Source organism: Mobula hypostoma, chromosome 1, assembly GCF_963921235.1.
Source record: "Mobula hypostoma chromosome 1, sMobHyp1.1, whole genome shotgun sequence".
NCBI classification, from domain to species: domain Eukaryota; kingdom Metazoa; phylum Chordata; class Chondrichthyes; order Myliobatiformes; family Myliobatidae; genus Mobula; species Mobula hypostoma.
The window spans coordinates 230,378,600-230,402,457 of NC_086097.1; the positions used below are offsets into that span (position 1 = coordinate 230,378,600).

Consider the following 23,858-nt stretch of genomic DNA (forward strand, 5'->3'; position numbering starts at 1 on the left):
CCCGGAGAGCGGCACGGTACGGAGAGCGGCACGGTACGGAGAGCGGCACGGTACAGAGAGCAGCACAGGCCCGGAGAGCGGCACGGTACAGAGAGCGGCACGGTACAGAGAGCCGCACAGTAGCATGGAGTTAGTGCAACACTTTACATCACCAGTGATCAGTGATCGGGGTACAGTTCCCACCACTGTCTGAAAGGAGAAACAGCAACACTTACGAATTGTGTCAGCTGTCGACACGAAACAACGCATTTCACTATGTTTCAATATACGCACATGAGACAAACAAAGCTGATCTCTCTGTGGTTCTGGTCTGTTTAGTGCTGCGATCGACAGAGCAGCTGTCCGTTCTCCAAGATGGCCAAATTTGGAGTGGACTAGAATCGACCAGCCACCCTGTGAGCCAGCAGGAGACCCTTCCCATTCAGCTAAACTGCTCCGTTGACTTTTTGAGTAATTGGACTGCAGAGTGGCGAGTCAGTGAGTCAGACCACCACTGGAGAGGAGGCGGGGGTAGAAACAAGGAAAGGCTGGTGACTCTTCTCGGTTAGTGTTCTTTTTGAGATTTGTCGGATGAGGAAGAAGGTTTGGCACAAACACATGCCCGTTCAAGTGAGCACAAAGCCCAGAAACGTCGTCACAAATTTTCACGTCAATCAGCTGGGTGCTGGAGGATTGGGAAGCTGCAGCACATGACCTATCCGAGGCACAGATGATTGGTGAATGGCCAGAAATCTGCCTGCTGAATTCCATCAGGCACGCATCAAGCTCCCAAATGTTCCCCAACAGCTGCACAGCTTTGGTCATTCAGCATTACAATAGAAAGGCGATGTTTCACATATTCAGTGCTTAAGGCAAAATCTGACTGAAACTTGGATGGTATGAGAAGGCAGCTGGTATGAGGCTCATTGGAATGAGGAAAACTGAAGTCTGAGAATCGGGGCCAGGACAGTGGCACAGCTAATTGAACTGATCTCTCATATCTCCAGCAACCTTGGTTCAATCCTGACCTCGGGTGCTGTCTGTGTGGAGTTTGCATGATTCCCCTGTTCTTGCATGGCTTTCCACTACGAACTCAGATTTCCTCCTGCATCCCAAAAACATGCAAACTGGCAAGTTAACTGCCACCACCAGCATAAGTCACTGCATTAAGGGGCACAATGGTATCCACCATTGTGCTGTTCTCTAATTTTATGTGTTGAATTCTAAAAATAATGTTAGTTGCTTTGTTAGAGTGAGTTTTTTTGGGTAGATGATTCGTTTACACTTAAATTACTTTGGTCACCAGATTTCTATTTTAACTGTTTGACAATGCGCTTCCTAAAAGGGTGTGAATACCAGATGCTTCTGGCGCTGTAGTTTGACCTAATGTTGTAGTTTCGAAGACAGTATTATCTATACATTATAAATATTAATTGTCTTCTATGTTAGCACGTAAAATGCCAAGTAAATCCTAAAGGCTGTGGATACCAACCCAGACATGTTGGTGTCGGAAGGAAAGGATGGTGTGATATTTTGTATGTAGCTTCAAAAGGAAGCATTGTCTATGCATTGTCTGCAGCTTTTTAAGTAGCGATTGCCTTTGTGTTTAGCGTATAAATATCGAGTCCACATTGAGCTAGCAGACCTTTCTACCGAAAGCGTCTCCATCCGTAAGATGCCTGCTGTACCTTGTTGTGTTGAATAAAGAAGCTGCTTTGTATCTACCAGTGACACTGTCTCTCCGGTGATTTCATCCACGCTACAACAGCTTCATATAAAAATATATGTATGTCCAGTATGTATATATCATATATGAAAAAGTTAGGTTTTTTTTATGTTTTGGTATTTATCAAACGAAGTGAGCAAAGCCAAAATAGCTTATTCCAAAACTTTATTCACCATGTGGTTGTGCGCAGTATTGTTATTAAATCAGGAAATAAAACTGGTTGCTTTGGATAAGTATTATATGGTAAAACTAAAAGGTGTCTTAGATTTCAATGTTCCCACATTTAGCAAAGAGGTACAGTAGTTTTCTACAGTGCTGCAGACATCTCACTTGGTTTCTTTAATATATTCAACGAATGACATTGTGCTCATCATGGTCTGAATCTCATAGAAACATAGAAAATAGGTGCAGGAGTAGGCCATTCGGCCCTCCGAGTCTGCACCGCCATTCAGTATGATCATGGCTGATCATCCAACTCAGAACCCTGCACCAGCCTTCCCTCCATACCCCCTGATCCCTTTAGCCACAAGGGCCATATCTAACTCCCTCTTAAATATCGCCAATGAACTGGCATCAACTGTTTCCTGTGGCAGAGAATTCCACAGATTCACCACTCTCTGTGTGAAGAAGTTTTTCCTAATCTCGGTCCTAAAAGGCTTCCCCTTTATCCTCAAACTGTGACCCCTCGTTCTGGACTTCCCCAACATCGGGAACAATCTTCCTGCATCTAGCCTGTCCAATCCCTTTAGGATTTTATACGTTTCAATAAGATCCCCCCTCAATCTTCTAAATTCCAACGAGTATAAGCCTAGTTGATCCAGTCTTTCTTCATATGAAAGTCCTGCCATTCCAGGAATCAATCTGGTGAACCTTCTTTGTACTCCCCCTATGGCAAGGATGCCTTTCCTCAGATTAGGGGACCAAAACTGCACATAATACTCCAGGTGTGGTCTCACTAAGGCCTTGTACAACTGCAGTAGAACCTCCCTGCTCCTGTACTCGAATCCTCTTGCTATGAATGCCAGCATACCATTCACCTTTTTCACCGCCTGCTGTACCTGCATGCCCACTTTCAATGACTGGTGCATAATGACAACCAGGTCTCGTTGCACCTCCCCTTTTCCTAATCGGCCACCATTCAGATAATAATCTGTTTTCCTGTTTTTGCCACCAAAGTGGATAACCTCATATTGATCCACATTAAATTGCATCTGCCATGAATTTGCCTACTCACCCAACCTATCCAAGTCACCCTGCATCCTCTTAGCATCCTCCTCACAGCTAACACTGCCGCCCAGCTTCGTGTCATCCGCAAACTTGGAGATGCTGCATTTAATTCCCTCGTTTAAGTCATTAATATATATTGTAAACAGCTGGGGTCCCAGCACTGAGCCTTGCGGTACCCCACTCATCACTGCCTGCCATTCTGGAAAGGTCCCGTTTATTCCCACTCTTTGCTTCCTGTCTGCCAACCAATTCTCCATCCACATCAATACCATACCCCCAATACCGCTAAATTAAACTGAACTAAACTGAACATTCCCAGACTGTTCCAAGGACTCTGTGGTTCAATGTTTAATATTCTATGTGTTATTCACTCTTATTTTTGCTGTTTGCACAATTTGTGTTTTTTTTTGCACATTGGGTGTTTGGTGTTTTCTTGAACGGGTTCCATGATGCTTCCTTGTTTGGTGACTGTCTGTGGGGAAGACAAATCTCAGGGTTGTATACTGCATACATACTTTGATAGTAAATGTACTTTGAATCATACTGACAGTGCCAGGATGAGATAGAGGTATTTCTCTCAGATGCTTAACTCCATGAGAACTTAGCCCCACAGCGAGGGGACTGGTTTGATGGCCATGAGTGTTTCTGTGTGCAGTGTGTGATTCTGCCAAGTGCCCATCTTCAGACCGAAAACATTTACTGCCAGTCAGCATGGCTAAAGCTTCAAGAGGAGAAAGTTTAAACTTTTTTAAGTACCACTATATACTTCAAACAATGGATAGATGGGCTAAGAGAGATGAATTGTAACATTTTAACAATCTGTAGGCTGGCTTTGGCTAGGACCCAATAAGGGGAGAAAACAGACTTCATTAATAAAAAGTTAAACTTGGCAAGAACATCATCAGCTTTGTGGTGTGGCTGAGGGCCAAAAGAATTCCAACAGAGTCTTCAATGTTTTATACAAAGGACTGCATAGCCGGGCAAATCACATTCACATAATTAATGACTTTGACTTTCAAGTTGCATTTGAAAGCACTAACGGAAATTATTTAAGGGATTTTTACCATGAACACTGAAGTGACCTGGACAATTTCTTCCAGAAAAAGGTTCAGCAACCCATCACATGGATTTTAATAGCAATAGGTTAATTGCAGTTAATCAGATGCCTTTTATTAAATTCCACATTGTTTCCCATATCCTTTATTCCACTTGGCTGGGAAAAGCCAAGGTATCTGGGGTTAAGGATTATTCTGGAGTTATTTGTTTATTGAAATGCAGCGCAGACTAGTCCCTTCAAGCAATCTCCCAGTTTTAATCCTAGCCTAATCACGGGACAATTTACAATGACCGATTAACCTACCAAAGAGTAGGTCTTTAGACTGTGGGAGCACCCAGAGCAAACCCACGTGGTAACGGGGAGAACATACAAACTCCTTATAGGCAGTGGTGGGAATTGAACCTGGGTCACCTACACTGTAAAGCATTGTGCTAACCACCACACTGCTGCCCAGTACGAAATTACAGATAGCAGACATTAATTAAAATGAGGGCATAAGATACTGCAGACCTGAATTCAGGAAATAAAGGCTGTATTTAACTTCAACTGATATTTTTAGGCTATTGAAACCAATCATTGGGCTTAGGATACGTATTCTGATTCTGTATCACTGAAATTATGCAGAGGAAGGCAAAACACGCTTTTCCCCCCTTCAGGTTGGATGAGACTAAAATTAAAGGTCATAGATTTAGGGGGAAAAGGTGAAATATTTACAGGGCCTCTGAGGGGAACTTTTCACTCAGTGGGTATTGGGAATGTGGAATGAGCTGCAAACATAATTGGTGGATGTGAGTACATTAATCGTGGGCTTTCACATGTCATCTCAGTTTCAGACTAGTCAATACTTAAACAGATTAACAGTTCCCAGTACAGGGTATAACAAAATCACTGCATTAAACCTGTCTGGAATATTGATTTCATTACGAGTGAAACAGTACTCTCTGGTATTACTTGGTCTAATGTGGTGACATGCACCTCATAAGAACATACCACCATCTGTGGCGTGGCCCTGATTTTGGATATCTAAAATACAGTTTCCTAGGTGTCAAATTAAAGGAGACTGATGCAGCCATTCTCAAACAAATTTATCGAAAAGGTCATATTCAACATGTATTGTACAAACAAATCCCCCTGAAACCTTGCTCGACATAAAGCTCTTTTTAATAAATACGAGTAGAGATGCTGGAGATAAAGATTAAGAACACTGAGCTCTGAGCACATGTAGCTGTTGTAAATGATGTGTTAACATTGTCTTTTGACACAGAAGAAAATTATTTAATTTGTCCTTCCAATTTAACCACATATATTACAATAGGATGAAATATTCTTTGCTTTTGAAATGAGTTTCATTTCATACTCTCCTGCTACAGAAGCTGATAATAGTGTCATTTTCCTGCCTCTTTTTAAGTATCCAAGCAGCTGTGCACAGCAGCTAAGATTTAGTCCCATTACTGTTGGACTCCTGGTAATGTAAACACCAAAATGCAACAGATGATGGATTCATCTATAAATAGCAACCCTACCCAAAGAGTTCAAAAATTCAATGGAAGAAGTCTGCAGGGGCTAAACAAACTTAGTCTAACAGTCAAGATATTCCTGATCAGTCCAGACTGAAATAAAACACGATTATTAAACAGATTATTTTAAAAGGTAAGTTTGTTATAAAACAACAACAACTTGAGGTTACTTGACAAGTTTTGAAGACTATATTGATCTAAATCAGGGAAATCTGTCAACACCACTTTGATAAAGTGTGCACTGTGACGAGAATACACATAAATTAAGATGTTTGCTGGCCTGGGCTGGCAACAGTGGCATCAGCAGTTGGTCTGCCACCTGTCCTCAGGGGAGGGAGAGATAAGGAACACAATGAAGCAGCATTTGGAGATATTAATGAAGGAGCCATCAGTCTGGGTATTGTCAAGATCGGCTCCCCCTTTGAACCCTGAACTGTTTGAAGTGATGGACAGGCGATACCCCAGCAGGGGGATAAAAAGGGACAGGTTCACTAAGGCAACACACACGACACCCCGAGGTAACAAGACCCTGGAAGCGGTGCGCCTCTCACAAGTCGGTGGGAAGCTCTTGGACAGCTGATCGCGTGATCAGCCTTAGACGCACAGGGTGGAAAGGTACGATCAGCGGGAACCCGGTGTGTGTCCGCCCTTGCTTGGGTGCCAGGTTCACTGCAGAGGATCGACCGCATCTGGAGGAGGGGTCACAATCGGTGACCTCAGGTGACATCACAAAGGATCCGCCCGAAAGCTGCTTGTGAGTAATATCGCTGGTCTGTGAGTGGAAGCCGTTCTCGTTCTCTCTCTCCCTCCCCCCACTGTCCATCGCCATGGCAACGATTACTGCGAACTGAACTAAATTGAACTGGACTTTGTGTCACTTTGAAACTGGTCATTTACCCCTAGACAACGATAGAGCTTGATTGATCCTGAATTCTGTGTACATGTATGTTTATCATTGCTGAACTGTTGCATTCATTATCCTTTTGATTAAGAGTACTGTGTTGCTTGTTTCTTTAATAAAACTTTCTTAGTTCTAGTAATCCAGACTCCAACTGAGTGATCCATTTCTGCTGGTTTGGCAACCCAGTTACGGGGTACGTAACAGCACTAACAGAACTGAAAATCTGACCTACATTGATGATAACTGCAACATGCACATCTTTAAATGTTTGATTATACTGTGGAGCTTCAGGGCCGTGGTTGACTGCTCAACCCTGGATTCCAAGCAGCCAGCACTACTAATCATTCTTGTTTTAAATGCACTCGTGGAATTATGGTGAGATGCTCAAGTTCATTTGTTGCTACACCTTAGCTCGGGTTATACCGTGTGCTTGTGGGTCACCCCGATTGCAATTGGGGTGTTTGATAATCACCTCCCCCGTCTGTATGTGACTGAGTGGATTTATCACCAAGCGATGGTGCTGTCTGTTATTGTGCTTGTCACAATAAAAACAACAGTTGAAATAAACAAGCTCTTCTCATCTGTCATGGACCAAATCCTTGCCACATTGGTGTCAGGAGTGGGATTAGAAATCGACGGTGAAATTGAAGAGCTGTGATGTCAGATGGAGCACCTTTAAGACCCGGGGGACAAGTCGAGGGACTGAGTGGGATACCTTCCCTGCACCCCCAGGCCAGAGTCCCCAGCCCGGTGGGAGAGCGTCGTGCCTTCCCAGGGAACCCCGATGGGGGCAAGTGTACCCTGACTCCTCAACCCCGGGGAATACAGCGGAGCACGTCACCCGCCACCCTAGCTGGGGGAACCAAGACACCGCAGCCATGGGAGGACAGGCGAAGCAGCAGGCATGACCTACACTGCCGGAGAAACGGGAGGACCAACAGGCCCCAGCAATTAATGCCACGATGTCCACCCTGAAGCTCTCCACATACAAGGCACCGGCTGCCTGAAGCCTTACCTGGAGTGAGGAATGCTGGAAGAGCCCAATGGGTTGCTGTTCTGACAGTGGCAGTTTTCTGACCGTGACAGTCATCTCCTGCAGCTGGTGCTCCCCCACCCCCCCAGGAGCTTCGCACTATGGTGCTGCGGTCAAAGCACGTGCTTTTGGGGGCTGGCCATTTCGGGGTCACAAAGACAGTGGGCAAGCTGTGTGAACGCTCCTATTGGCTTGGCCACCAGGCAGATCGTGGAGACGTTCATGCACTGCTGTGACGCTTGCATGTCCCAGAAAGGGCCAGGCGGCCAGTCTGGGGTGCCAATGCAGTCGTACCTGGCGGGGGCACCAGTATGGGTCTACTGCCCCACCCTGAAGGAACTATTTCTCAAGCTTGGAAGCCGCTGAAAGGGGCCAAGAGAGTTGCTCGACCGCATCGCCAATGTGGTAAACTGGACGCTTTTGCCTGAGTGGCAGAAGGCAGTTGTTGTGCTGCACCGGGATTGGCTGACACCGTATCAGCTCTTGACCAACGAGACTTGAGGAAGGAAGTGATACTCTGGGTGCCCTGCCTCTTGCCTCACCAATCAGTGCCTCCCCTGTGGGCAGCTGCACTCCCCAGCACTCCAGGTGGCGGTGTCGACCACCACTGGGACTTTTGGCCTTTGTTGTGGACTACGGGTTTGTTGGGGACGGCTGACCCCTCAGGTGGGGGCAGTGTGGCGCTCCGGGGGTGCGGTCGTCCCAGCATTCCTAGCAGTCAGCACTACTTGTTTTCCTTGTTTTAAAATGAGTTCATGGAATTATGGTTCATGGTTACATTTTAGCTTGGGTTATACAGTTGTTGGCTTGCGTGTTTGTGGGTTACCCTGACTGGAATCGGAGTGTGTAATAATCACCTCCCCCAACTGTATGTGACTGAGTGGGTTCTCACCGAGTGATGGTGCCGTCTGTTACTACGCTTGTCGCAATAAAAATAGCAGTCGAGATAAATGGACTCACCTCGCCTATCGTGGACCAAACGCTCGCCACAATATTTTGTATTCAAAGTTTTGATATCATGGACTTGTTCAAAAGCAAAGCCATATTATACCTTCCAAAGGCAAATACGTATCTTTAACAGATCTAGAAGGCAGGCACCATTATGAGTGGGCAACTGAATAGTGGTTAGCACAACGCTTGATAGTACAGGTGACGTGGGTTCAGTTCCCAATGCTGCCTGTAAGGAGCTTGTACATTATTCTCGTTACTGTGTGGGTTTCCTCTGGGTGCTCAAGTTTCCTCCTCCCCCCGTCCAAAGACATACTGATTGGTAGATTAATTGGTCATTGTAAATTGTCCTGTGATTTGGCAGGGATTAATATACTTAAAAAAAAATCAGGAGGTTGCAGGGCAGCATGGCTTGAAGGGCCAGAAGGACCCAATCTGTGCTGTATCTCAATAAACAAATAAAAGCAGATAAATAGGCAAATATATGAAAAATAATAGATCATACACTTCACCGTGTTCTCAATATATAAATAAATACATCCACTACTTATGTTTGCTGTCCTTTTGATTTTAAATGATTTACTGGCAGAGTGAAACATTCAACTGTTTCAAAGCCAGCCAGTCTTGTGGCGGCTGGCAGATGATTACCAAGAGAATATTTATGTTTGCTGCCAAGCATGAGTGCTTCAAAAGACAAATAGGACCAGACTGGTCTGACAGAAATACAACGGCATTCATTCTGAAACAATAAGAGATGTGCTCCAATGAGAAGACTACTGCACAGAAATTAGAGCTCATCCTGTCATGCTAACTATACAGCATATTTGCCATTAACTGTGGGACTGAGATCCATAAAATTGGAAGAAAAAATCCTTTCCCCCCCCCAAAATAAAGAGGTTGACATTACTTACTCTGTTAAACCTGACCCCAAGCAGCAACTATCTACAGAGGTTGCAAGCCCTGCATCTATGCCACAAGGAAGCATCCGAAGCAGGACCCTGGCTTTACTGATCCCTCCCGGCAGCCACATTACAAATGCAGTACCAAAGGTTGAAATGATAAGAGTTCAAGGTTGTGGCTTGCTTCCCGCAAGGATAGGGGCGGGAGAGGTTGTTGGGGTAGTGAATCTGTAGAAATCATTGCTGCAGACGGCGGTGGAACCCAAGTCACTGGGTATATTTAAAGCAGAGGTTGTTAGGTTCTTCATTAGTAAGGATGTCAAAGGTTTTAGGGAGAACAGTTTGAGAGAGATAATAAATCAGCTATAATGGGATAGTATAAATGACTCAATGGGCTGAATGGCCTAATTCTGCTCCTATGTCTTATAGTCTTAATGCAAAAATCACAGTACGCACAGCTCTGTAGTGTTCAAATACGAGAGACCAGGTAATGATGCACTAACCAAGACAGAACCTACACGATGATGGATCAGAAGTAAGATCAGCCTTTCAAATCTTTGTGTGCTTGGCTCTTGGCTTTACTGGGACCTTGCTCATTAACAAGGCATTTTTGCCTACAGAAATGTCACTCACTGGATGTCTTTTTGTCTTTCGCACCATGCTCTGAAAACTCTACAGACTCCAGGAGATCAGCAGATACTGAGATAATTCAAAACACCTTGTCTGGCACCAACAATTATTCCGTGGACAAAGTCACTGAGATCACATTTCTTCCCCATTCTGATGTCTGGTCTGAACAACAACTGAACCTCTTGACCACGTCTGCATGCTTTTATGCATTGAGTTGCTGCCACATGATTTTTGCATTAACAAGGGGGGGTATGCAGGTGTACCCAATAAAGTGGCCACTGAGTGTACATCAGTGATAATAAACCTGATTCTGTTATCATATGTGCAATATTGCCTGAAAATGTGAATCTTGCTAAAGAGGAGTGGGCCTGGAACTAGAGTCAATGAGATGAATCTTTCTTTGGTCCAACTTCAGAATAGGTGTGATTGCAACACCAAACTGTCACTGTTGCTATGCTACTAAAACGCATTCCAAGCCAAATAGCATCGTAGATTCTATCCAATGCTTGGAATTGAAATATTATTGTCAAATGTACAGTGAAAAGCTTTTCTTGCATATTGTTCACACAGCTCAATTCATTATACAGTGCAATGACGTATGGCGAGGTAAAACAGAAACAATGTAGAATAAATTGTAGCAGCAACAAAAACAGAAAGTGCATTTCAGGTGGACCATGAGGTACGCAGTCTTAATGAGGTAGACAGTGGTGTTGAGAGTCTAACTTATTGTACTGGGGAGCCATTCAATAGTTTTATAACAGGAAGGTGGAAGCTGTCTTGGAGACTCATGGTATTTGCCTTCAAGCTTTTGTCTCTTCTGCCTGACGGGAGAGGGGAAAAGAGAGAATGCCTGGGCTAGATGGAGTCTGTGATTATGCTGGCTGCTTTACTGAGGCAGCGAGAAGTGTGGACAGGGCCACAGACAGACAATGTTTAAACATTGTGTGGCTTTACAATCCAATATATTTTACATTGCAGAGTCTAACCTCCTCATGTCATTACAGCCATGTCTCTATTCACCAAAATGGAATAGTTCCAAGAAAATATTTCTCCTTTAAAAATAAGTTTTTTAAAAAATAAAAGTTGTAACAGCTCGGTCAAATAGATTATGGATATCTTGAAACAAGTCTATTCCTAGGCTCAGAAACACGAGCAAATCTGCAGATACTGCAAATCTGAAGCAAAACACATAAAATGCTGGAAGAAATCAGCAGGCCAGGCAGCATCTGTGGAAAAGGTTCCATGGATGCTGCCTCACCTGCTGAGTCCCTCCAACATTTTGGGTATTCCTATGTTATTTATACCTGTGAAAAACACCTTCTTAAATTTAAGATACGTACTCTAAGTTAAAATAATTATAGCAACATTTCACAAATCAAGCATTTGTAAATGAAGGAATTACTCCACTAGTACAGTTAAACATTGCCGAGAAACAAGGCCGTAATGGAGTCATAGAGAAGTACAGCACAGAATCAGGCCCTTCAGCCCATCTAGTCCATGCTGAAACTATTTAAACTGCCTACTCCCATCAATCTGCACTGGAACCATAGCCCTTCATACCCCTACCATTCATGTACCTATCCAAACTTCTCTTAAACATTGAATTCGAGCTGGCAGGCATCACTTGCGCTGACAGCTCATTTCACACTCTTACCACCCTCTGAATGATGAGGTTTCCCCTCATGTTCCACTTAAACCTCACCTTTCACACTTAACCCATGACCTCTAGTTGTAGTCCCACCCAACCTCACAGGAAAAATCCTGCTTGCATTTACCCTATCTATACTCCTCATAATTTTGTATACCTCTTATGAAATCTACTCTCAATCTTCTATGTTCCAAAGAACATAGTCCTATCCTATTTCCTTATAATTCAGATCCTCTAGACCTGGTAACATCCTTGTAAATTTTCTCTGCACTCTTTCATCTTTACAGATTCCATCTTTACAGTAGGTAGGTGACCAGATCTGCACACAATACTCCAAATTAGGCCTCACCAGTGTCTTATACAACTTCAATATAACATCCCATCTTCTGTACTCAATACATTGATTTATGAAGGCTATTATGCCAAAAGCTTTCTTTACAACCCTATCTACCTGTGACTCCACTTTCAACGAATAATGGACCTGTATTCCCAGATCCTTTTGTTCTACCACTCACCTCAATGCTCTCCTGTTCACTGTGTAAGACCCACCCTGGTTGGTCTGACCAAAGTGCAAAACCTGTCAGCATTAAACTTCCCAGCTCTTAGCTTCATCCTTCCCCCTCCTGTCTTCTCCTATCATTTCCGGTCTCCCCCTCCCCCTCTCAAATCTCTTACTACCTCTTTTTTCTGTTAGTCCCGATGAAGGGTCTCAACCCAAAACATCGACTGTACTTCTTCCTATAGATGCTGCCTGGCCTGATGCGTTCCACCAGCATTTTGTGTGTGTCGCTAGCATTAAATTCCATCTACCATTTTTCAGCCCATTGTTCCAGCTGGTGCAGATCCCTCTGCAAGCCATGACAACCTTCCTCACTGTCCACTACACCCCCAGTCTTGGTGTCATCCACAAATTTGCTGATCCAGTTAACCACATTATCATAGATCATTGATATAGATGACAAACAACAAAAGGACCCAGAACCGACCCCTGCAGCACTCCACTAACCCTGGGCCTCCAGTCAGAGAGGCAACCCTCAGCTACCACTCTTGAGCTTTTCCCACAAAGCCAATGTCTAATCCAGTTTACTACCTTTCCTGAATGCCGAATGACTGAGCCTTCTTGACCAGCCTCCCATGTGGGACCTTGTCAAATTCCTTACTGAAGTCCATGTAGACAATATCCACTGCCTTCCCTTCATCCACTTTCTTGGTAACATCCTCGAAAAACTCTGTAAGACTGATTAGACTCGACCTACCACACATGAAGCCATGCTGACTAACCTTAATCAGTCTGTGTCCATCCAAATACTTATATGTCCAGCCCCTTAGAATACCTCCCAATAACTTTCTCACTGCTGATGTCAGACTCACCAGCCTATAATTTCCAGTTTATGTTTAGAGCCTTTTTTAACAATGGAAAAATATAGGCCATCCTCCAATCCTCTGGTACCGATCTTATCGCTAAAGATATTTTAAATATTTGTGCAAGGCCCCTGCAATTACTGCACTTGGCTCCCTAGGGTCCAAGGGAACACCTTGCCAGGCCCTGGGGATTTATCCACCCTGATTTACCTCAGGGTAGCAAGCACCTCCTCCTCTGTAATGTGCACAGGGCGCACAAAGTTGTTGCCGCTTTACCTCACTTCTTATAGACTTTGAAACCATCTCCCGTGGCTGTTCACCTCAATAATAAGTATATAGTTTTGGACACTGTTGAAGGGGATGATCTACAAGGGGGGAGCTGCAGCAACTGGATCTTTGGGACTGAGCCAGGGGATGTGGCTCAGAAGAGAAGAGGGGTGAAGAGGATTGCAGTAGTAATCCGAGATGCCAGAGTCACAGGAATGGAGGTGAGATTCTGTGGATACACCTCGATGGTATGCCATCACTCAGGTGCCAAGGTCACGGATGTCTCTGATCGGGGGAGGGTGAGCAGCCAGAAGTCTTGGGAAATATTGGCACTAATGACAGAGGTAGGAAAGGTAAGGAGGTCCTGAAGACAGATTTTAGGGAGCTAGGCAGACAGCTGAAAAGGTGGATCTCCAGGGTAGTAACCTCTGGACTGCTGCCTGTACCACATGCCAGTGAGGGTTAGAATAGGAGCATTTGCCAGATTAATATGTGGCTGAGGAACTGGTGCTGGGGACAGGGGTTCAGATTTCTGGATCATTGGGATCTCTTCTGGGGAAGGTATGACCTGTACAAAAGGGTCGGGCTCCAACTGAACCCAAGGTGGATAGATTTGTTAGATCTGTTCAGGAGAGTTTAAACTAATTTAGTGGGGGATGGGAACCAGAGTGATAGGGCTGAGGATGGGCTAGTTGATTTACAAACAGAGGCAGTGTGCAGTGAGACTGCTAGCAAAGAGAAGCTGATGACAGGGCAAAATTGTAGTCAATAGGATGAGTTGCAATTGTTACATACCTCAAGGAGATCTGTCATTTTTTTTTGTGAGAATGATGTAATGGTCTTTTGGAGGTCACCTGATGTAATTTTCCCACCGATGTGAGGTCACGTGATGACATGTGCACTATGGGTATACGGGTATATAAGAGAAGACCTCAGACGATGCAGTTAGTTTTTAGTTTTCCAGCTAGAACGTTGATGTGTCTCCGTTTCTGTTGCGTATTTGTTTTTATGACGCGGTTTCAACTTTAAAACGGAGTGTTACGTTCGAAGGATTGAGAGGAGTCGGTATCGTTCGACAGTTTAACAAAGGATCGACGTTATTGAGTCTTCGTTGAAGGAGTAGTGACCTGCACTGAGGATAACTCTTGCCAAAATAACAAGGTAGTTCATGCAAGGTGCTCTCTAGAATTTAAGGTCAGTTGTTTTAAACTGTTTATTTCCTGCATCGTGAATCCTTTGGACAGAACCAACAGGAAAGTCGCGTCTATGAAGAAATCCTTCTCCAGAGAAGTCTCTCCCAATTGAACGTATAAATCTGTTGGATTTTTGAATCTATCATTTTAAGAACTATATCTGACTTTACCGCTTTAAGAACTGTTTTCGCATTTAACACTTTAAGAACCAGTGCCGAGTGACGATTTGTTGAACGGCTGCATAGCGGTTAATTTCCGTTTAAGGTAAACAACAGGAATTCTGCAGATGCTGGAAATTCGAGCAACACACATAAAAGTTGCTGGTGAACGCAGCAGGCCAGGCAGCATCTCGTTTGTTTTTTTTATTGTTTATCCGTATTTAATAAATGTTTGGTTGTTTTTATATAACCTGTCTCAATTGATATTCAATGTTGCCGGTTATGTAACACAACGTAAAAAAGGACAAAGTCAAAAAGGGTGATGAATAAAGGACTGAATGCACGCAGTATAAGACGCAAGACCATAAGATATAGAAGCAGAGCTAGGCCATTCAACCCATCGAGTCATCATCGTGGCTGATCCCAGATCCCACTCAACCCCATTCACCTGCCTTCTTGCCATATCCTTTGATGCCCTGACTGATCAGGAAACTATCAACTTCTGCCTTAAATATACGCAGGGACTTGGCCTCCTCCGCAGTCTGTGGCAGAGCATTCCAAAGATTTACTACTCTCTGGCTAAAAAAATTCCTCCTTACCTCGGTTCTAAGGGGTCGCCCCTCAATTCTGAGGCTGCATCCTCTCCGCATCCAATCTATCTAGTCCTTTCAACGTTCAGTGGGTTTCGAAGAGATCTCCTGCATTCTTCTAAATTCCAGTGAGTACAGGCCCAAAGCTGCCAAACACTCCTCATATGTTAACCCCTTCGTTCCCAGAATCATCCCGTGAACCTCCTCTGGACTCTCTCCAATGACAACACATTAGCAGTCCGATAACTTCTCTTGATATGGAATAAGATTGATTAACTTGCAGTACAGTTAGAGTTTGGCAGGTATGGTGTTTTGGGCATCACTGAATCATGGCTGAAAGAATATTATAGCTGGGAGTTTGTCGTCTAGGGATACACATTGTATTGAAAGGACAGGCAGGTAGGCAGAGAGGGTGGGTGACTCTGTTGGTAAAAAAATGAAATCAAATCCTTAGAAAGGGGTGACATAGTGTCTGAAGGTGTGGGGTCCTTGTGGGTAGAGCAAAGAAACTGCAAGGGTAAAAATTCCTTGATGGGAGTTGTATACAGGCTTCTGAACAGATGTGGGCTACAAATTACAACAGGAGATTTGAAAAAAGACATGTCAAAAGGGCAATGTTACCAAAAACATGGGGGATTTAAATATACAGGTAGATTGTGAAAATCAGCTTGGTGCTTGATCTCTAGAGGGGCAATTTGTAGAATGCCTATCTTTGAGCAGCTTGTGGTTGGGCCCCTCTAGGGGATCAGCTGTTCTGGACTGAGTGTTGTTCAATGAACCAGAATTAATTAGAGAGCTTAAGGTAAAGGAACCCATAGGGGTGGGGGGGATGATCATAATATGATCAAATTCACTCTGAAATTTGAGAAGGAGAAGCTAAAGTCAGATGTATCGATATTCCAGTGGAGTACAGGGAATTACAGAGGCATGAGAGAGGAGCTGGCCAAAGTTGATTGGAAGAGGACACTAGCAGGGGTGATGACAGAGCAGCAATGGCTGGAATTTTTGTGAGGAATTTGGAAAGCGATTCATAGGTACATCCTAAAGAAGTAGTAGTATTCTAAAGGCAGGATAAAGCAACCATGGCATTCAAAGCCAGCACAAAAGCCAAAAAGAGAGCATATAATAGAGAAAAAAAAGTACGAAGTTAAGAGAATTATGAAGCTTTAAAAAAATAATAGAAGACAACTAAAAAAGTCAAAGATGGAATACGAAGGAAAACTAGCCAATAGTAGAGTTTCTTCAGATATATAAAGAGTCAAAGGGAGGCAAGAGTACTTATCAGACCTTTGGAAATTGATGCTGGAGAGGTAGTAATCAGAGACAAGGAAATGGCGGATGAACTGAGTAAGTATTTTGCATCAGTCTTCACTGTGAAAGGCACTAGCAGTATGCTGGAAGTTCAACACTGTCAGAGGGCAGAAGAAAATAAAGTTGCCATTACAAGGGAGGTGATGGGGAAACCTGGAAGGCCTGAGTCACTTGGACCAGATGGTCTACACCCAAGGGTTCTGAAAGAGGTGGCTGAAAAAACCATGGAGGCATTAGTAATGATCTTTCAAGGATCAATAGATTCTGACATGGTTCAGGAAGACTATAAAATTGCAAATGTCACTCCATGAATGGAGAGGGGCAGAAGAAAGGCAGAAGTCAAACATCAGTGGTTGGGAAGATGTTGGAGTTCACTGTTAAGGATGTGGTTTTGAGGTACTTAGAGGCAATTGATAAAATAGGCAAAAGTCAGCATAGTTGCCTTAAGAAAAAAATCTTGCCTGACAAATCTGTTGGAATTCCTTGAAGTAGTAACAAGCAGGGTAGATAAAGAAGAATCAGTGGTTGTTGTGTACTTGGATTTTAAGAGGACTTTTGATAAGGTGCCAAATATGAGGCTGCTTAACAAGTTGAGAATCCATAGTATGTATTACAGGAAAGACACTAACATGGATAGAGAATTGGCTGATTGGCAGGAGGCAAAGAGTGGGAATAAAGGAACCCTTTTCTGGTTGGCTGCCAGTGACGAATGGTGTTCCACAGGGGTCTGTGTTGGGACCGCTTCTTTTTACATTATATATCAATGATTTTGAATGCTGAAATTGATGGCTTTGTTTGTGGATGATACGAAGATGTGTGGAGGGGCAGGTAGTGTTGACGAAGCAAGAAGGCTGCAGAAGGACAAGACTAGGAGAATGGGCAAAGGAGTGGCAGATAGAATACAGTGTCAGGAAGTGTATGTTCATGCACTTTGGAAGAAGAAATAAAAGCACAGACTATTTTCTAAATGGAAAGAAAATCAAAAATTTGAGGTGTAGAGAAACTTGGGAGTTTTGGCACAGGATTCCCTAAAGGTTAATTTGCAGGTTGAGTCAGTGGTGAGGAAGGCAAACTGAACCTCAGGGTTGCATATGGTGATATCTAAGTATTTGAATAATACATTTACTTTGAAACAACATTAACAAAAAGCTATAATTCAACATTTAACCCTGCAAAGCGATATTTTTGAAGATTTTCAGCCAACTAAACCACAGTAAATTACAAGGGAAGGCAACATACAATAAAGTTTTGACTGCATACCAAATATGACTGGCTCCAAAAGCATTTTAAATGTAACAATTGGTCTTTGAAGGCTGTACCCAATAGCCCATTATGGTTCATACCCTGAAATGCAGTTACAGTTTCACAGGTACAGACCCTGACGTCCATGTGGAACTGGCAACAAAGATTTTTTTTTAAATCTCACAAGCAGCTTGTGATTAGAAAAAGAATCACAGCTGTAACTGATTCAATAGGTGATCCTGAGGAAGAAAAGAAGATTTCTAAAGAGCTTACTTCCCCCCTCGGCTACAAGATCATCAGCATTGAAAACATCTGACTGTAAGTGGGGAAAATATTTCTACAAAGCCTTAGATGGAAGCAAATGCTGCTGATTTGCAGTTTTCATGGAAAACATGGAATGTTTTCCAGGTCACAGCTCCTCAAATACTAGTAAAAAGCAGAAAAAAACCACATAATCCCACTTGATTAGAAACAGAGCACATAGCATTCAATCACCATTAAAAAAAACCATTGAGAACGATGTTGGACAGAATTGTAGACTGCCCCAAGCAAAAGCTGCTAAAAATCCCAGACACTTTTCCAGGTGGTGTAAAAATAGGCTCCGATTTAGTCACTACAAAATTGTGGCACTGGTATACAATTTTATCCCCAACTCACACAGGGATAGTGTGAATAACACAAATAACGACGTTTGCTCAGCATACAAGCAACCTTTGCATTAAGGACATACAGTTTACAGAAATCTGACATTAGAGAATACACCAACCCTGCCACATAACCAGCTTCATATTATGGACAAGTCATGATATGGGTGGTAATGTAGGAACACAACCTTTGCAGTGCAGGGGTCAGTTGGACATCAAACTTCTCTTTCCAATGAGCTAGAATAATTTTAATAGTCTTTGCTATGTTTTGTAACTTCAAAACATTAAACTAATTCACAGGGAAACCCAGGAGTCCGAAAATGCAGGTCCAACTTTGAGATTACTTTAAGCACCATGCACACATATCATGTGGTATTGTGATGATGTCTGCAATTTACACATATAACTGTAAAATGAATTATTTAAACAAACCAGAATGCTTAATCATACAACATATATACAAGATTACTTAAATATTACTGAAATATTAAATACACAACAGTCCTCTGCACTTTCATGTCCATCTTTACAAAAATGTAGATTGTGGTCACACAATACTGCTGGAGTCAAAATCTATTTTTTTGAAATAAAAATAGTAAATATTGAAAATACTCAAGCCATGCAGCATCTACAGAAAGAAAAAGTTATAATTTCAGAGTAACGATATTCACCAGCACTAGAATTAAAATTTTTGACACAGGAATAATCCCATTTATAGCAATAAGTATGCAACAGCAATAGATTTTCAAGCAGCCACACCTATAACTTAAAGTAATGTCTCTAAAGGAAATACATCCTGCAGTAACTTAATAGCATCAAGGAATAGTCCCAAATATGTGAAAGATTATAGCTGATGACAATTATTTCAAAACTGTTACTTCATATCATCTGATTTTCAGATGTTAATTCTTACTTTGCTATTTCCACAATTCAAATGACAGGTTACTTTAAGTTTCATCAAACGAGACAATTAGCAGTAATTTATGGTTTGTGTGGTTCCTTAGGTTTGTCGTAGCTGGGGGATAAGCTCCCACTACTCATTAAGTACTCCCAATAGCATAAGTCTCAAATAGCCTCTGGTAACTAAGTCCAGCTCCTGGGGTGCTTGCTGCCTGGGAAATAGCTTGCTCTCCATATTGTACTGCCCTGGCTTGCATATTTCTCCAAAAGCTGACTTGTTATAACTGACTTAATTATACACTGGGCTCTACAGAGGGTAGTCGAAACTACCCACACATCACCAGCCTACCCGTCTTCAAGTACGTACGATATACACAGAAAGGTGCCGGGAAAAGGCCAGCAATATCATGAAGGATCCCACCCATCCTGCTCATGTACTGTTTGTCCCACTCCCACCAGGGAAGAGGCTACAGAGCATCCATACCAGACCAGCAGACTCAAAACCAGTTAACTTCCCCAAGCAACAAGACTGATCAACACCTCCACCCACTAACCCACCCCTCCGCACCACGATATTCTCACTTCCTGTCAGAGTCCCCTGACGTACAGACATTCCCGTGCCTAGCGTCACTTTATGTAAATACAAGCAAGGCATACAATCTATCTTATCGTTTATATTTATTGTGTTTTTAAAAATTTTTGTGTTATCTTAGTGGTATTTTTGCACTGCATTGGATTCCAAGTGACAATTATTTTGTTCTTCTTTGCAATTGTGTATAGGAAATGAAATTAAACACTCTTGAATTATAATCCATATTACTGGAAATCTCAAGCACCTTGACACATCAGTTTGAAGTTAACTAGGCCTCAGGCCTCATTCAGGATGTACGCTTCTGAGCTTCTGGGAAAGCAGACACCCCACCCTGCAAAAACTCATTTCAGGGAGGTAGCACCATCAATTTGCGGGAGACTTCCGGGAGAGGTGGGATGTCTGCAATAGAATAGCTCCTTAGCAGCTGGCCAGCTAGTTTAAATAACGTTAGCTATGCTAATAAACGAATGACACCTGTTAAACTCACCTCAACATGTCTTTTACAGTCTTAACCCACCATGGGCAATAGAAAAGTCACTATTGCAAACAGTGCAGCGAGCAACACTGTCATTATTTTGACCCCTATTAGGCAGGGGTACACCTTAGTGTAGTCTGGGGTGACGTACGTTTTATATTTTTTTGGAACACTCTGCCATGGCGTGCTCTCGCTCGCTCTCTCTCTCTCGTGGTCGCTCGCGTGCTCTCAAGCGCTTTCGCTTGCTTTGCCTCTCGCTCTCTCCCCTCTCTCTCTCTCCCTCTCGCTTTCTCGCTTGCTCACACGCTCGCTTGCCTTTGCCTTCGCTCTCGCTCGCGCGCTGTTGCTTGCTCGTGCTCTCTCTTGCTTTTCTTTTGCTCGCTCTCAAAAAAATTGATTTCCGTGATATTGTATATAATTGGCGGGCATCAGGGAGCCACTATTCATATGCGGGAGACTCCCAGAAGTTCCGGGAGAGGTGGGATGTCTGGGAAAGACGCATATGGGCAAAGGTTAGAATTAGGACAACGAGGCTGGCATCAGCTGGATGCCAGTGTAGAGTGGGCATATCTCAGCAGGGTCTTGCAAGTGGACAAGAAGATGAAGCTTAGGCTTTCCTGAAGAACACAGCAGAGCAGCCTAGTCCTCCAAGCCCATGGACTAAACTAGGCCTCTGCTGAAATTAACCTTTTTAGAAAAGAGCATACTCAGATATCCCACCTCTCCCGGAAGTTTCGGGAGTCTCCCACATATTGATAGCAGCTCCCTGACGCCCGGAAATTATATACAATATCCCGGAAATCGATTTTTTTTGAGAGGGAGAGCAAGAGCAAGCATCCTGATTGGTCTCCCTTCGTGCTAAGTAGACCTATCAGTTTTCTCTGTGGGCAGGCTTTATAGCCGACCTCAAAAATAATGACAGTGTTGCTCGCTGCACTGTTTGCAACAGTGACTTTTCTATTGCCCATGGTGGGTTAAAATATAAAAGACATGTTGAGGTGAGTTTAACAGGTGTCATTCGTTCATTAGCATAGCTAACGTTATTTAAACTAGCTGGCTGGCTACTAAGGAGCTACTCTATTGATGTCCTACGTGATGAGGCCAAACTCCCTGTAGACGTGCTTAAATTGTAATAGAATAAACATGATAATATAAGTACATATTTACATATTTTAATGTCACATTTTCTGCATATACGCAACTTGGTTTACAGATTAGACAAAATCACTAAACAAAGTATTACCCTTGAAGGTCGACTGGGGGGAGGATATGGGGGCGGGGGTGCTACCTCCTTGAAATGAGTTTTTGCAGGGTGGGATGTCTGCATACTTGTGAGGCACAAAGTTATGTGCAAAAGGGAGACTCTGGAGACTTGTATGCACAGACTAAAGAAATTTGGAAATTCCAGAACTCAGATCCTTTGCATGGGTTAATAGCGCATAATGGCGGCTCCTTTGCCTGCATCTTCAGAAACAAATTTTTTTCCATCTTTAATATCTCTATTTTTCCCTTTCAGGGTTCTTTTAAAAACCCTGACCTGGATTTACATGCTGACTACCGTTCTTTGCAGGAATGGGACTCGGGGTTTCACAACTGGCCGCTGTTCGGCACGCCAAGGGCTCGGCTTAAGAGCTTCACTCACCTTCGGAGGACTGAGTTTTCATGGCTCTGGTGACGGGGGGATCGGAGGTTAGCGTCTGAGCAGAAGACCAGTGTGTCGGGGGAGACGGAAGATCTAAGGCTGTGTGCCCAGAGACCCAAGATCTTTGGGCACAGAGCTCAAAAAAGCAATGCAATGGACTTTTAACATCGTGAACCAGCGAGTTGTTTGTTATGTTTCCCCTCTCTCAGTGAAACAGAGACACCTCTTTCTCCCTTATTAGGGAGGAAGAGAGAGCCTGTGGTATGTTGAATGCTGGGTGAACAACGTAGTCTTTGGGGTAACTGCAAGTCTGTGTCTTTGTTGTTGCCTTGCTCACACTTGAGTGCTCGGTGGCGGGAGCCGATGCTTGTTTTTTTGCTGGTGGGAGCAGAGGGGATTGTTGCTTGCTGCCACTTATGCACAGGAGGGAGGGGAGCTGGGGGGTACTTTGGGGTTCTAATATTTAATTGTCGTTCATGCTTTGGGGGCACTCCTCTGTTTTTGTGGATGGTTGTGAAGAAAAAGCATTTCAGGATGTATATTGTATACATTTCTCTGACATTAAATGTACCCTTGAAACCTTCATTAAATTTGGGATTGACAAAGAAACTTGAATTGGAGAAATACTGATTTTTCAATGGTGATACATGGATGGTTAAGGGAGGGGAAGATAAAGTGTCACGAAACAGCACATTTGCTTGGGGTTCCCAAACTGTTTTATGCCATGGACCAATAACATTCCCAGCTTGGGAACCTCTGAAATGGAAGTCAGTGTAGTTCACTAAATACAACAGTGGCAATGGTCACTGGAGACACATCATCTTAGTTCCTGAATATCTCCATCCACATATTTCAGGGCAATATTTTAGGCCAAATCACAAAAAAAAACACTAAACCGAGGAAGAAATAGACCACCAGGCTCCTCAAGCACGTCCCACCATTCAGAATGATCTACGCAGGCCTCAACTCCTGTTCTGTGCCTCTTCCCATCACTTCAAACATGTATCTATCTCCACAAATCTCTCTGATGATCTGGCCGCCATCACCCTCAGGAACAGAATTCCAGACATTCAGTACCTCAAAGAAATGTCAATGCACCTCAGTTTGAAGTGACTGACTCCTTATTTTGCAACTCAGTCCCTTTGTTTGTAATATCCTCTTCACTGCTCCATTAATAACATTCTTCTCAACAAGTAAGTCAGGTGTGAGGAAGTTCAGTTATTGTGTACCATGTTCAATCCCATTCCTATCTCTTGAGTAATCAGTCCATGCCGGCATGTAGCAAAACCCAGACCATTTTCTGGCATTAGTCAATGTTGTGACAAGTAACATTTGCACCCAAAAGTGCCAGACTTTGAACTTTTCCAATAAGTAAAAGTCCAACCACCTACCTTTGATTTTCAAAGTTAGTAATATAATTGGGCTCCTGCCATCTACATTCTGGGGGCTATCGATTGCTAGCAATTCAAATAAATCTGCCACATAAACATTGCAAATACAAGAGCAAGTCAGGGCTTAAGGTGATATCCTTGATATCCTAAAGCTTTTCCACCATCTACCAGGTACAAGTCAATCTCTGAAGAGTATTGATAATGGCTGGGGTCACCTGTCTTGTAAAGACACTGACCAGAAGAAGGCAATGGCAAACCGTTTCAGTAGAAAAAAACACCAAGAACAATCATGGTCATGACCACAAGTGTCCATATCATACAACAGGGCACATAATGATGATGGCTAGGCACCTCACAGGAATATGATGGAAAATACACCACTTGTCTGGAGGATCGCAGCTAAAACCACACTCTAACTCAAAACCAGCAAGCGCAAAGCATCCTCCTGTGCTGGTACCCCAACCGCCCTAAACCACTAGCACACAGTACTATCTAATAAACACACTGCAGTTACACATTTAACTCA

General features: G+C 43.3%; 1 protein-coding gene across 22 annotated transcripts in view; it reads right to left on the reverse strand.

Annotated features, from left to right (window-relative positions):
• epb41l3a (erythrocyte membrane protein band 4.1-like 3a) overlaps nucleotides 1-23,858 on the reverse strand; it is a 198,091-nt gene that overhangs the window by 119,799 nt on the left and 54,434 nt on the right. The window lies entirely within an intron of this gene.